The sequence below is a fragment of the Mobula birostris genome, chromosome 15 (assembly GCF_030028105.1).
Source record: "Mobula birostris isolate sMobBir1 chromosome 15, sMobBir1.hap1, whole genome shotgun sequence".
Classification (NCBI taxonomy): Eukaryota; Metazoa; Chordata; class Chondrichthyes; order Myliobatiformes; family Myliobatidae; genus Mobula; species Mobula birostris.
In genome coordinates this window covers 62,008,754-62,023,374 of record NC_092384.1, presented here as the reverse complement: position 1 = coordinate 62,023,374, position 14,621 = coordinate 62,008,754, and the positions used below count along the sequence as shown (strand labels likewise).

Below are 14,621 nucleotides of genomic sequence, written 5' to 3'. Positions count from 1 at the left end.
CCAATTCGAGACAAACACAGTTTTCTGCATTGTTCCGCAATTTAGGGTTAATCTAAATCTTTAAGAAAGCCAATTCCATTGTGATATTCAGCACGATGTAGCGGTCAAGTGCAGATGTGATAAAAGTTATGGTTTTACATGGCCCGGATTTTACTGCGGAAAGGACTAGCAACTGTTTTGCACATTCGCGGGACTACACAGCTGCCGAAAGTTTTTTGCCGCCGGTATCACAACTATACCCAGTCACCGGCTGCCTCCTGGCGTCCACTGTGGAAACGGCAACATTAGCACTTCGTCCTGAACTCAAGCGGCAGGCTGGACCTGTGGCTCTGGCAACTGAATTCTTTTAAACGGAATATCTAGCTGCACTGTACTGGCTGAGTATTACTTAATTCCCGATACCCTTTAGAAAATAAATACGTATTTTGTTTTAATTTTAAATACATTAATAATTTGACTAGTCTTAAAATAACTTGCATATTAGAAGCGCTGAGAATTTTTCAATGTTTGGACAGCCTTGATTGCTGGCCAAAGGTATGGTTTTAGTTGGGTATAAATGTTTTTTTTATGCCGCTGTTTCAGGGATTGCTTTTATCCTGACGATGGGGCGGGGTTGACATTGCAGAAAGATTTGTTTCCCAGGTACGTTCTCGATCAAAGTACACATGAAATGCTGGAGGAACTCGGCAGGCCAGGCAGCCTCTGTGGAGAGAAAAAAAAACAATCAATGTTTAGGGCCAAGACTCTTTATCAGGACTGTATTATACTGTGCTTTAATGTTCTATGTTCCGCAACAGCATATACTATCTTCAAATTGTTAGCTTGCAAGGTAAACCATCTGTAATGGAGTCTTGTCTTAGTCCGAAATATCCACTGATCCACTGCTTATTCCTCTCCATAGATGCTGCCTGACCAGCTGAGTTCCTCCAGCATTCTGTGTGTGTTACTCTGGATTTTCACCATCTGCGGAATCTCTTGTGGTTATACATTCTGGGTCTTTGCTTTTCACTGGAATCAAAACCTGAGGCAGGTGTAGAGCATTTGGCAAGTGACATCTGTCTTACTTTTGCATAATGATGTAAGAAGTGGATGTTTAGCCAGTCACTTAGTGTTTTATCTAGAATTGCAATTAACTTAACTTCCTTAATGTGCACTTAAAATTCTTACAGGTATTTTTGTATCTGAATCAACACAGTACTTTTTTCTGATATGCCTATTACAGTTTACCTTGCAAGCCAATAATATCAGGGCGGTAAATGCTGTTATCGAACATAGTACAATAGAATCCATTTGACCCATAATGTTGCACTGACTTTTTAACTGACTCTAAAATCAATTTAACCAATCCCTTTTTCTTTCATCCATGCATCCATCTAAGAGCTTCTCAAAAGCCCCTAATGTATCTGCCTCTACCACGCACCAGACAGTGCATTCCATGCACTTACCACTCTCTTTTAAAAAGAACCTACCTCTGGTATCTCCCTATACATTCCTTTAATCCTGTATTAGCCATTGCGACCCTGGGAAAAAAAGATGTTGGCTTTCCACTGTATCTATGCCTCTTCTCATCTTGTACATCTCAAGTTGTCTTTCATTCTCCTCCTCTCCGAAGAGAAAAGCCTTAGATTACTCAACCTTTCCTCATAAAACATCATCTCTAATCTAGGTAGCATCCTGGTAAATTGCCTCGTACCCACTCTAAAACTTCTACATCCTTCCTATAATGAGGTGGCCAGAACTGAACATAATTTTCCAAGTGTGGTCTAAATAGAGTTTATAGAACTGCAGCATTATCTCATGGATCTTGAAGTCAATCCCCCAACTAATGAAGGCCTGCACACCATACATCTTCTTAATAACCCAATCAACTTGCATTCTAGATCCTAAAAAATAGAATGAAGGATCTGTGTTTTTAAAAGTACTTCATTAGTTGCAATGAACCTTGGGATACTTTGGATGCCACACATGAGGCTACTTAACAACATAAGAGCCCATGGAATTACAGGAAAGTTACATATGTGGATAGAGCGTTGGCTGATTGGCAGGAAACAGAGAGTGGGAATAAAGGGATCCTATTCTGGTTGGCTGCTGGTTAGCAGTGGTGTTCCGCAGGGATCAGTGTTGGGGCCGCTTCTTTTTACATTGTACATCAACGATTTAGATTATGGAATAGATGGCTTTGTGGCTAAGTTTGCTGACGATACGAAGATAGGTGGAGGGGCCGGTAGTGCTGAGGAAACGGAGAGTGTGCAGAGAGACTTGAATAGATTGGAAGAATGGGCAGAGAAGTGGCAAATGAAGTACAATGTTGGAAAGTGTATGGTTATGCACTTTGGCAGAAAAAATAAACGGGCAGACTATTATTTAAATGGGGAAAGAATTCAAAGTTCTGAGATGCAACGGGACTTGGGAGTCCTCATACAGGATACCCTTAAAGTTAACCTCCAGGTTGAGTCAGTAGTGAAGAAGGTGAATGCAATGTTGGCATTCATTTCTAGAGGAATAGAGTATAGGAGCAGGGATGTGATGTTGAGGCTCTATAAGGCACTGGTGAGACCTCACTTGGAGTACTGTGGGCAGTTTTGGTCTCCTTATTTAAGAAAGGATGTGCTGACGTTGGAGAGGGTACAGAGAAGATTCACTAGAATGATTCCAGGAATGAGAGGGTTAACATATGAGGAACGTTTGTCCGCTCTTGGACTGCATTCCTTGGAGTTTAGAAGAATGAGGGGAGACCTCATAGAAACATTTCGAATGTTGAAAGGCATGGACAGAGTGGATGTGGCAAAATTGTTTCCCATGATGGGGGAGTCTAGTACGAGAGGGCATGACTTAAGGATTGAAGGGCGCCCTTTCAGAACAGAAAGGCAAAGAAATTTTTTTAGTCAGAGGGTGGTGAATCTATGGAATTTGTTGCCACGGGCAGCAGTGGAGGCCAAGTCATTGGATGTATTTAAGGTAGAGATTGATAGGTTTCTGAGTAGCCAGGGCATCAAAGGTTATGGAGAGAAGGCAGGGGAGTGGGAGTAAATAGGAGAAAATGGATCAGCTCATGATAAAATGGCGGAGCAGACTCGATGGGCTGAATGGCCTACTTCTGCTCCTTTGTCTTATGGTCTTATGATACTCAAATGGAGGTAATAGGCATAGTGTAAAACAAGTCTTCCTCCTTTTAATCGATATGTTGTGAAAAAAGCCCAGAGGCACTTAACAGAAAGCAAAAGTTTAAAAACTATGTGCAGGAGACAATGATTTACATAGGATTATGAGGCTGTTAAAATGAGTTCCAAAATAGGACAGTATATATGATTGGATTGAAAGGGAAGTGGCTGAATAAATAGGATGAGAACCATCTGCTACTATGGAAGTCAAACATTCAGTCAGAGCTGTTATGCTAAATGGCTTAATTCCATTATATAAGTTTAATTTAACACTGGTCACAGCCCATCAGTGTAAAGTTAAATGTCTAAACTTTAAACTGTATCATCAATGTTTTCCTACAACGGCAATCTTTTACAACATTTGGACACCAGGTAGTTTTGCAGAAACCATTAAATATTACTGTGTTCTTTCAGCCAGCTCCATTCCAAGAGCAAGTATCCCACCCAAAACACAGCCCTGCTCCATCAAATCTATAAATCCAATCTCCAGCTCTCCTGGCCAGCTTTTACAAAATCTGAACAAATTTCAATTATATGTTTGCCCTCAACCAGCAGGCTGTTGAACCAGAGGGGATAACTTCACTCCCACCTTCACTGAACTGTTCCCACAATCTATGGGCTCACTTTAAAGGGCTCTTCATCTCATTTTCTCGATATTTATTGCTTATTTATTTTCATCATGATTATTTTTTCTTTCTTTTTGTATTTGCACAGTTTGTTGTTTTTTGCACAGTGGTTATATGCCCAGTTGGTGAGGGCTTTCATTGCTTCTATTGGATTTATTGAGTATGCCCACAAGAAAATTAATCTCAGGGTTGCATATGGTGACATTTATGTACTTAGATAATAAATTTACTTTGCACCTTGGAAGAAGAAAAAGTTAAAATTTCAAATTGAAAAGTTCTGATGAAGGTTCTCAGCCTCAAACATCACCTCTATATTATTTTCCATAGATGCTACCTGACCTGCTGAGTTCCTTCAGCATCTTGTGCATGTTACTCTGGATTTCCAACATTGGCAGAATATATTGTATTTCAGATTTAAAGCTTTTCATTAAAGCCATTTAAGATGTGACGGGGTGTAGAAACAGAGGTCAGTGATTTTGTAAAATGTACATGCTTTCCAGATTTTTGTTTTTCTCCTTGTCAGTTTGAGGTAAAGATTTATTAAATCAGCCAAGAAGTGTTTGAAGTGCCGTTTAACGCTTGTGCAATAACATCAGCAACAGCAGCTTCCACCACAATAACTGGAGGGAAGCAACACACACAAAGTCGCTGTTTTGAGAGAGTATCACTCAGTTGACAGAAAGATTCAACAATTATAAAACTGGATCTGCAGCCCCTGTGGTTACTTCTGCATAATCCATAAAATGAACTCAAAGAATAAAGTAGACAGTCAGACTCAGCCATAGACAAGCCTTCTGTTTCCTTGTCACTTGTCTCACGGGTGTTAATGACACACCCTTGCAAAGGCAGAAACCTGCCAATCTGGTGCATTGCAACACACTGATTAGCAAAAGAAATGGCAACATTAGTTTAGAAAATTGCTACTGCTAACTTTATTAAAATAAAATTTGGTGTAAATAATTGAGTAGCTATTACATAATTCAAAATGTTGGAAGAAGATCAGTGCAGATATTGCTACTCTGAAGGGCCAGTTCCTCTGCTGTTCTTAACAGAGTTGGGATTAAACTCAGTGAGCCTGCTTTTTTCATGGTGGATCTGATCCCTGACCTGAACTCTTCCCCGCCTGTTCCCTATACCCCATCATCCAAATATCTCTCAATGCTGATCTTGAATATATTCATGTTTTTTAGCCTTTGCTGCTTTGAAGTTTCAGAAAGGTAACCAACTCCTTACCTCCCCCCCCCCATTAGATTCCCCTCCAAGGGAAACTCCTGTATGGAATCATACAAAGTAGAATCATTGAATCTTGCATCAGAAAAGGTAGCTATTGAGCCCACCTACTCCCTTCTGGTCAAAGATGGTTAATACCACTTCCCCATTCTCGTTCCACAACCTTTCTTCTTCTTGTGTGTAACCAGGTACTGCTAAGGTATGATGAGGACACGGCCTCCACCCATTTCCAGCTCCTCGCCCTCATTAGAAGAAATGATGTTTTCTGTTCTCACATCTGCCCTAACTTGCACCGATTAACTTAAATCTATGTCCCTTAGTTATGGCCCTCTGCGCTTGCTCTCATAATTTTGGACAACACAACTAAATCTCTAAGTATATCAGAAACAGGAGGATAATCAGGGAAACAGTAAATCTTTCAGCAGACTGCATTTGTGCAGGTCCCTCAGTTCCACGACAGTTGTTAAGTGCCACCATTTGATTGTCTAAAATGCATCACTTTACATTTATCCAAGTTAAAATCCATTTACCATTCCTCAGAACATTTTCCTAAGTCAAGGGCTCCCAACCTTTATCGTACTAGTATTGACCAGTATCAATAAGGAAGGGGTTCTGGACCCCAAGTTGGGAACCCCTGCCCCAACTGATCAAGGTCTCTTTGTAATCCATTGTATCCTGATTTGGCTATCAACAAGAATGTAATATCATCAGCAAACTTGCTAATCATACCATGTACATTGATAACCAAATCATTTACATAAATAATGAAGAACGGATGTCCCTGCACTGACCCATGGGGCACCCTACTAGACACAGGCTTGGTTAGAGGGAATCAGATTTACTTGATCCACAGCAAGGCATCCATCTACTTCCAAGTAGATGCTTCTTTAAGAAATTCTATGCAGTTCAGTGTAGTATCTACACCCCCTCATTATTGAGATGGTCCCACTCTGCGTTCAATCAGACGTACGATACCTGAAGCAGCAATGTTGAAAATATTGCTTCAGAACAGTTTGTGTTGATTCACGTTAGGAGAGCATCTAGGACTAAGTCTTCAGTTCATGGCAAAATGTGCACACTAACTGCAAGATCTTACTTAGTGTTATTGTTTTTACAAAGGTGTATGTATATGTGCAATAAACTCAAAACTAATTCCTCATGGGGACTTGGGCAGCTTAAGCCTTGCTTTTAAAACTCGTGCAAGAGATTGTGGAAGTTAGCTTTGTGTGCTATGGAATTTGCTCTAGAATCCTGTGATTGCTATTACTCACACTAGTTTGGCCCTTTTCAAATAAATTGCCAATATGACCAAGTTGAAGTTGGATATGACATTAGTGAAGCCTAATTTGGAGTATCGTGTGCAGTTTTGGTCACCTACCTACAGGAAATATGTAAAAGAAATAAGGTTGAAAGAGTACAGAGAAAATTCACAAGGATTCCAAGGAGGACCTGAGCTACAAAGAAAGATTGAATAGGTTAGAACTTTATTCCTTGGAATCCTCCATGACTTGGATCAACATGTTGATGCTGTGTGGAGGCTTGCGTGCTACAAGGACTTCATCAGGCGTTGTCTACTCAGGGCCACCCATGGTGGAACGGCTGCGGACAAGATGCCAGACGAAGATTGATCCAACCCCAGCTCCTGAACGGACAGATTCATGTCTGACCCTCCCAGGCCATACTTCAACTAGAAATGTGATTGCCATACGAAACAATAAAAAAATTCCTTGGAATGTAGAAGATTGAAGGGAGATTTGATAGAGATATACAAAATTATGAGAGGTGTAGGTAGGGTAAATGTAAGCAGGCTTTTTCCACTGAGGTTGGATGGGACTACAACCAGAAGTCATAGGTTAATGGTCAAAGGTAAAAAGCTTAAGGGGAATAGGGGAACTTCTTCACTCAGAGGGTTGTGAGAGTGTGGAGCGAGCTGCCAGCTCAAGTGGTGCTCTTGAGCTCGATTTCGATGTTTAAGAAAAGTTTGGATAGGTACATGGATGGTATGGGTATGGAGGGCAATGGTCCAGTTCAGATCGATGGAAGTAGGCAGTTTATTTGGTTTGGCATGGACTAGATAGGGCAAACAGCCCAGAATCAGAATTATTCTCAATGGCATGTGACATGAAATTTGTTAACTTAGCAGCAGCAGTTCAATGCAATACATAATCTAGCAGAGAGAGAAAAATAATAGTAAATAAAATAAAATGTAATAAATAAACAAGTAAATCAATTACATATATTGAATAGATTAATAAACTGAGGTAGTGACCAAAGCTTCAAAATTCATTCAGGAATCAGATGGCAGAAGGGAGGAAGCTGTTCCTGAATCGCTGAGTGCATGCCTTTCTGAGACACCACTCCCTAAAGATGTCCTGGGTACTTTGTAGGCTTGTGCCCAAGATGGAGCTGACTAGGTTTACAACCTTCTGCAGCTTCTTTCGGTCCTGTGCAGTAGCCCCTCCACACCAGACAGTGATGCAGCCTGTCAGAATGCTCTCCATGGTACAACTATAGAAGTTTCTGAGTGTGTTTGTTGACATGCCAAATCTCTTCAAACTCCTAATGAAGTATAGCCGCTGTCTTGCCTTCTTTATGACTACATCAATGTTCTGTACTTTTCTGAAACTCTTAAAAAGCTTAAGGTGTAGTCTGCAAGATAAAGACCAGGACTTAAAATACCACTACTGTTAAACTTTTGTTTTGAACACTAATTGAGGCTTGGGTTGAAGATTGGAGTGGCTTTGCATCACTTTTACCTTCTTCAGGTAACACCTACCTACTGTCTCCCTTAAGTTACCAATCAATCTTCCTGGTACAGAAGTTTGAAATTAGAAATGTGTTCAGTTAAATTCTAAAATATCTTAGGTGTGTTTGGCAGAATGAGTTTCTTGTACTAGAGAGAGTAAAGATTTAGTTTAATTTGATAATACCCTGTAAGATAAATTTTATTACTCTTTACTATGGTATTTGGTTAAAGGTAGATAAGGAGATGTGAGAGAGGTTATCAAGCTGGCACCTTTACTAAGCTAGCTTTTGTTAAAGCTTTGGGAATAACAATACACTGGATGTTATTTTGGCTGTAATTGTGAGTTATCTGTTGTCTGTCCGGATTGAAATCACCTCAGTCAAAAGTTCAAAAAAACTTGTTATGCACAACTCATATTATTTTTGTCTGTTCAATATGGGTAATTCTGCCATCTGAACAAACAAAGCAACAGCAAATAAAAGTTTGTCCCACTTTTGACCACATGTTGAAGGCTTTTCAGGTACATCTGTTAAACAAACTAATATAATTTGTTTTAATCAACCAAGTTTGCATTATTTACTGTGCAGATCAACCATTGATATATTTTGGTACCCGTTGTTTATTGTAATCTTTTTATTATTGTAATTTCCTGGCTGGGATAAGTGTTTGGAGTTGGAAAGGCATGGAATTTAGCAGGTACAGAGTTCCATTTCTTAGGCTACATCCACACTACGCCGGGTAATTTTGAAAACGCCAGTTTCGAGTAAAAACGACAGGTGTACACACTAAGCATTTTTCAAAATATCTCTGTCCACACTAACACGAATACTTGGGCGAACCTCCTCTACTGGGCACACGCAGAACACATCTACAGAAAACAAGCGAAGAGGAAACGGTATACTTAGTGCGCGTTTGTCCAGTTACAGACTAGAAAAACTTAAAAGGAATTGCTCTTGGCTCTCATGCAGGAGGACTTAAACTAAAAAAAAACAAATACTGGAGCGTATGGAGGCAACCGACAGAGACTTCACGGACAGTATGAGTTGGCTGACGACGAACATTGAAAAACTGACTAACTCTGTTGCATTAATAAAGTGCCCTGTTAAATGTATAAAACATGTCTGCATCAGTGTTATCTTGTATTTCCATACAATGTTACATTAGGCTGTTACACATCTATTGTCAGAGAAGTACTTGCATAAATAGGTAAACCACCTTCATACAAGCAAGGACAGAAAACAGGGCAAAGTGAGTATACTTATTTATTCAGTAAGCTATGGGTCAAAGTATTTGGTGAGTACATTTCTAACCCTTCTGGCTTCAGTCTCGTTGCCGTCTGTTCTGAAATTGTTAGGTTCTGTGAAGCGCAGAATCAAATATCGCTGTGATGATTTTACGCTCTAGTATCAATTGTTTGGCGACAATAAAGTAGTAATAATAATAATAAGAAGAAAACAATGAAATGCCGCGCTGCTGCCATCTGTTGCGGCACGTCATGACAGCGGTTTTAGAAAGCTCTGGTTACCCCGTACACACTGCAACGGATATTAGGCGTTTTCAGATTTATTCACTCTTGAGTCCGTTTCTGAAAATCTCCGTTTTCGGGGGATGAAAATGCCGTTTTAGTGTGGACAGAGGGTCAAAACAAAGAGAAAAAGCTTCGTTTTCAAAATTATCGGGCGTAGTGTGGACGTAGCCTTATTCGTCAGCTCTGTTGTGTGGCTAGTTTTTACTCCAGAGAATGCTGCCCTCAGACCTCTTGCATCCACTTGAAAGGTCAGATAGGAACTTGATTAAACATCTCACTCAGAGGATGGCATTTCCAGCAGTGCTGCATTTCCTCAGTACTTATTTTCTTGAGCTCAGAGCTAGACCCTAGAGTCTCCTGGCTCAGTGAAGCTGCCATCACTATCCAACAAATCAGTGGAGTATTTCATTAATTGGCATAGTTAAATGGGTGAAGCTCAGAGACTGCTGAAGTGATTGCTATTGGAATGAAGGCTCCAAATCCTTCATCATCTGAGTAGCAAATAGGTCCCAGGAGGAAGTGAGAAAAATTGGGAAAATGACTGAGAAGATTGCAAATTGCAGTTAACTGCTAACTCATTCCACCTACTAGGGCAGACAGAATGATATCAATGGGGAATACAGGCCTGTGGAGGAGCAAAAGAAGGCATTTACAGTGTTTTAGAATACAGGCATATCTTAGCAAGAGAAGATTTCACATTCAGTGCAGTATTTTCCTGGGCCCCATAAAAACTTACTGTCAAGAACCCTTTATTCTTTCACTGACTTGAAGTTCATAGTCGATTGTGTACAATTGATCTTCCATGCATGTCTCGATACCTGTTTCACTGTTATTCAGTGTAAACCAGATACCTAATTATAATGTCATTGGAGGCAGTATTTTCAAGGTAGATTTTATTTATTGTATTTGTTTATTTATTTAGTGATATAGTATGCAGTAGTCCCCTCGGCCCTTCAAGACACACCACCCCAGCAACCCTGATAAACCTGATTAACCTTAACCTTAACCTAATCAGGGGACAACTTACAATAACCAGTTAACCTACCCGGGTAGGTCTTTGAACTGTGAAAGGAAACCTGAGCATCTGGGGAAAAACCGTGCATCCTATGAAGAGGACGTATAGATGCCTTATTGATGACGCTGGAGCTGAACTCCAAGCTCCGACGCCCCGAGCTGTAATAGCTTTGCTCTAACTGCTAGGTTACCATGGTATTATAAAAGTACATATATCGCAGCATAAACAACGCTGAGTTTCATTTTCTTGTGGGCATTCACAGTAAATACAAAGAAACAAACATAATAATAGTAAATTATTTACTATTAATATTAATAGTAAACTATGTTTACCCCGGAGGGCGGAGAAGATGGCGGCGCGACGACAGTGCACGCGACCACTTCGGTGATGATATCTGTTAAGTAGGGGACTGTGCACAATCCTGATTTGATGTAGATAGACATGAGAGCACGGAGGAACATCTGGAAAATTTCTGAAATGCCCGCTTCGCTGCCGCTGCTACTGTGTGGTAACCAGAATCTCCAGAGCCGAAGGCCTCAAGATCCTCGGCTTTGCTTGTTTCAGCGGCCGGGGAGAGGTCGAAGGCGCTCAGCAGAAGATAGCGCTCGGGAGGCTGTATCGGAGTGGCTGGTCAGAAGCTCGAAGTTTTCGGACGGATGGACTCACTGTCGGCTGTGGTCGGGTGCTTTCAAGGTATCGGCAAGTTGACGGTGCCTGGAGGTTTATGGCAGGGAGTTTCTCCCTTTTGCCGCCTGCTATAGGGGACTCGGGAGTCGATCGACTGGGGACTTTGAGACTTTTTTTTACTGTGCCTATGATCTGTTCTTCATCAAATTATGGTATTGTTTTGCACTGCTGTAACTATATGTTATAATTATGTGGTTCTGTCAGGGTTAGTCTTTGGTCTGTCCTGTTTTCTGTGATATCACTCCGGAGAAATATTGTATCATTTCTTAATGCATGTATGCATTTCTAAGTGACAATAAAAGAGGACTGAATGTTCTCATAATCTAAAATAAATAAGCAATAAATATTTCAATGTTGGGGTGAGTGAAATTAGCCCCACTGATTCAAGAGCTTGGTGGTTGAGGGGTAATAACTGCTCCTGAACTTGGTGGTGTGGGTCCTGAGACTCCTGTACCTCATTTCTGATGGCAATAGTGAGAAGAGAGCATGGCCTGGATGGTGGGAGTCTATGAGGCTAGATGCTGTTTTCCTGCGACAGTACTCCATGTGGATGTGCTTAATAGTGGGAAGGGCTTTACCCATGATGGACTGGTATCTATTCACTAGTCTTTATAGACATTCCATTCAAGGTCATTGGTGTTTCCATACCAGGCCGTGATGCAACCAGTCAATTTACTCTCCCTACGCACATCTATAGAAGTTTGTCAAAGTTTTTGATGATATAAGAAAGTAGAGGTGCTGCTGTTCTTTCTTTGTAATTACACTTACGTGCTGGTCCCAAGACAGGTCCCCTGAAATGATAACACTGCTTTTACCCGTCTAACAGTGGGAACGATGAGCTATATGTCTCAAATGGAGACATTGTGCACTCTTAGTCCCATTCTTTTGTCTATTTCCCACACCCTCTTTAAATAAGAATTTTGAGAAGTTTTCATGGATTTGGCTGTAACCATTATGAGAAGCACAATTTCTATCAATATTGGGTGCATTGAAAACAATTTCATTCATGCAATTCATACATCTAATGATATTTTGAATATTATTCTGTTTTAAGCCATTAAGTTTTTCAAATGAAAAGATAAAAATTTTTAAAAGAATAGTTTTATCTGTCATTTGTACATTGACACATACAGTGAAGTGCATCATTTGCTTCAGATCAAATCAGCGAGGATTGTGCTGGACGGCCTGCAAGTGTCGCCATGCTTCTGGCACCAATGTCGTATGCCCAAAACTCGCTCACCCTGACTGTACATCTTTGGGATGTCGGAGGAAACCGGAGCGTCTGGAGGAAATCACACAGTCATGCGGAGAACATACACAGCCCTGTCGGACAGCGGCAGGTATTGACCCCTAGTTGATGATTCCTGGCACCGTAAAGCAGTGACCTAACTGCTACACTAACAGTGCAATCTTCTCGGCTTATGCAGTTGATACTGCGAACAATCAAAACTCAATAGCTGATATTATACCTTGTCAGCTTTGTGTTTCTAGGAAAAATGACTCACTTCATCTACTGAGGATGGCAAAATGGTGGCCATGATCATAGTGAATAAGCTTGAGAAACTGCAAGAACTACATGTGCTTCTTTTTCTTATGTCAGATTACAGCATCAGAAGAAGAAATCTCACAGTATTAAAGTAGGTGAGCGCCGCTTCAAACTGCTAATCATAGAATACTTGCAGCACAAACAGTCACTCAGATTCATGCTGCTTCCGTACAGAGACTGCTATTCAGTTCCCATCTTACACCCATTTCTCTAAAAATCATCATCCCCTTTCTATTGCCATTTTGGAAACCCTGTTTCCCCTATGATTTTAAACAATGATAACCGTACTTCCCTCAATCGCAGGACCCTGCAGAAAGTGGCGCTGACAGCCCAGCGCATCTGTAGATGTGCACTTCCCACTATTCAGGACATTTACAAAGACAGGTATGTAAAAAGGGTCCGAAGGATCACTGGGGACTCAAGGCACCCCAACCACAAACTGTTCCAGCTGCTACCATCCGGGAAACAGTATTGCAGCATAAAAGCCAAGACCAACAGTCTCCAGGACAGCTTCTTCCACCAGGCCATCAGACTGATTAATTCATGCTGATACAATTGTATATCTATGTAATATTGACTGTCCTGTTGTACATACTATTTATTACAAATTACTATAAATTGCACATTGCACATCTAGACAGAGACATAAAGATTTTTACTCCTTGTGTATGTGAATGATGTAAATAGTAAAGTCAATTCAATTCAATTCAATTAATGAGATTAGTTTTATTTGTCACATATACATCAAAACATGCGATTAAGTATGTTGTTTGCATCAAACCAAATCGGTGAGTATCGGACTGAGGCCGGTTCCAACATAACATACACATATCTCACTAACCCTAAATGTACACCTTTGGGAGGAAACTGGAGCACCCAGGGGGAACCCTGGTGTCATAGAGAGAACGACAAACTCCTTACAGCCAGCAGCAGGGTTTGAACCCCAACTGACGCCGTAATAATATTACGCTAATGGCTATGCTTCTGTGCTGCTCTGTTATAGAATTAGGGAATCCAAGTCAGATTTTACTCTGATGGTCATTGTCAGCATTTTAAATCTGGTAACCTTGGTTAGAAGTGGATAAAAAGTTGAGTTTGCTCTTGCTCCTTGAATCGAATTATGTTGCCAATCTGCTGCTCAGCTGGAGCCCTGCTCCCTCACTGCTCCATGCTGACCAAGATTCACGTTACGCTAGTCCCATTTGGGCACCACAATGGCATTAGCGGTTAATGCAACGCTATTGCAGCTCGGGGAATTCTAGAGCTTGGCATTCAATTCTAGTGCCATTCTGTAAGGAGTCTCTATGTGCCCTCTCCGTGGAATGTGCGGGTTTTCTCTGGGTACACTGGTTTCCGCCCACAGTCCAAGGATGTACTGGGTAAATTTATTGGTCATTATAAATTGTCCTGTGATTAGGTTGGAGTTATCTCGGGTTGTGGGGTTGCTGGGGCAGTGTGTCTCGAAGGGACGGGAGGGCCTGCTCTGTGTTGTATCGCTAAGTAAATAAAATAAATAAAAAAATTGCCTGTGTTTGGCCTTTATCTTTCTAAATCTATTCAACCCATCAACGTCCTAGTTCGTCTTCAATGCTGTTAACATACCTGCCTCAAACACTTCCTTTGTTAGCTCATTCCAAGTAGAAAGTGATCAAGATTGGAAGTGGCTTCAAAAACAGGTGACGTTCAACTTTGGTAGAAGGCTTGAAGTAACATAGCTCCTGTCTCACCCTTGGGAATTCGCAAAGAAACTTACAAACAATGGCTATTTTTTATGTGGAGTTACTTCTCTAATGTAAGAAGTCCAGCAGGTAGTTACATGAACAAAAATGGGAAAATATTCAAAAATCAGTTTTGGTGATGATAATTGTGAAATAAATGTAGACTAGCACATCAAGAAGCATATAACACCAATGGAAAAACTGAAATAACCTGCTCAGTAGTGTTTGTAGAAGGTCAGTTTTCAAACACAGAATTGTGCCCTAAGATCCCTTATTTCTGCCTCAGAAAATGCACTGGGGCCTTGGTTTAACTTCCCATAAGAAAGATGTCATTGCCGTCTATGTAGCAATCCCTCACTATCAC

General features: G+C 40.8%; 1 protein-coding gene across 2 annotated transcripts in view; it reads left to right on the top strand.

Annotated features, from left to right (window-relative positions):
- Window positions 1-222: 222 nt before the first annotated feature.
- Window positions 223-14,621, top strand: part of LOC140210701 (uncharacterized) — a 181,250-nt gene continuing 166,851 nt past the window's right edge. The window contains exons 1-2 of one of the 2 annotated variants that reach the window (XR_011889278.1): window positions 223-370; window positions 583-642. The gene's annotated coding sequence lies outside the window, so the exon portion shown is untranslated. The remainder of the gene's footprint in view (window positions 371-582; window positions 643-14,621) is intronic. The other variant, XR_011889276.1, reaches the window with a different exon arrangement.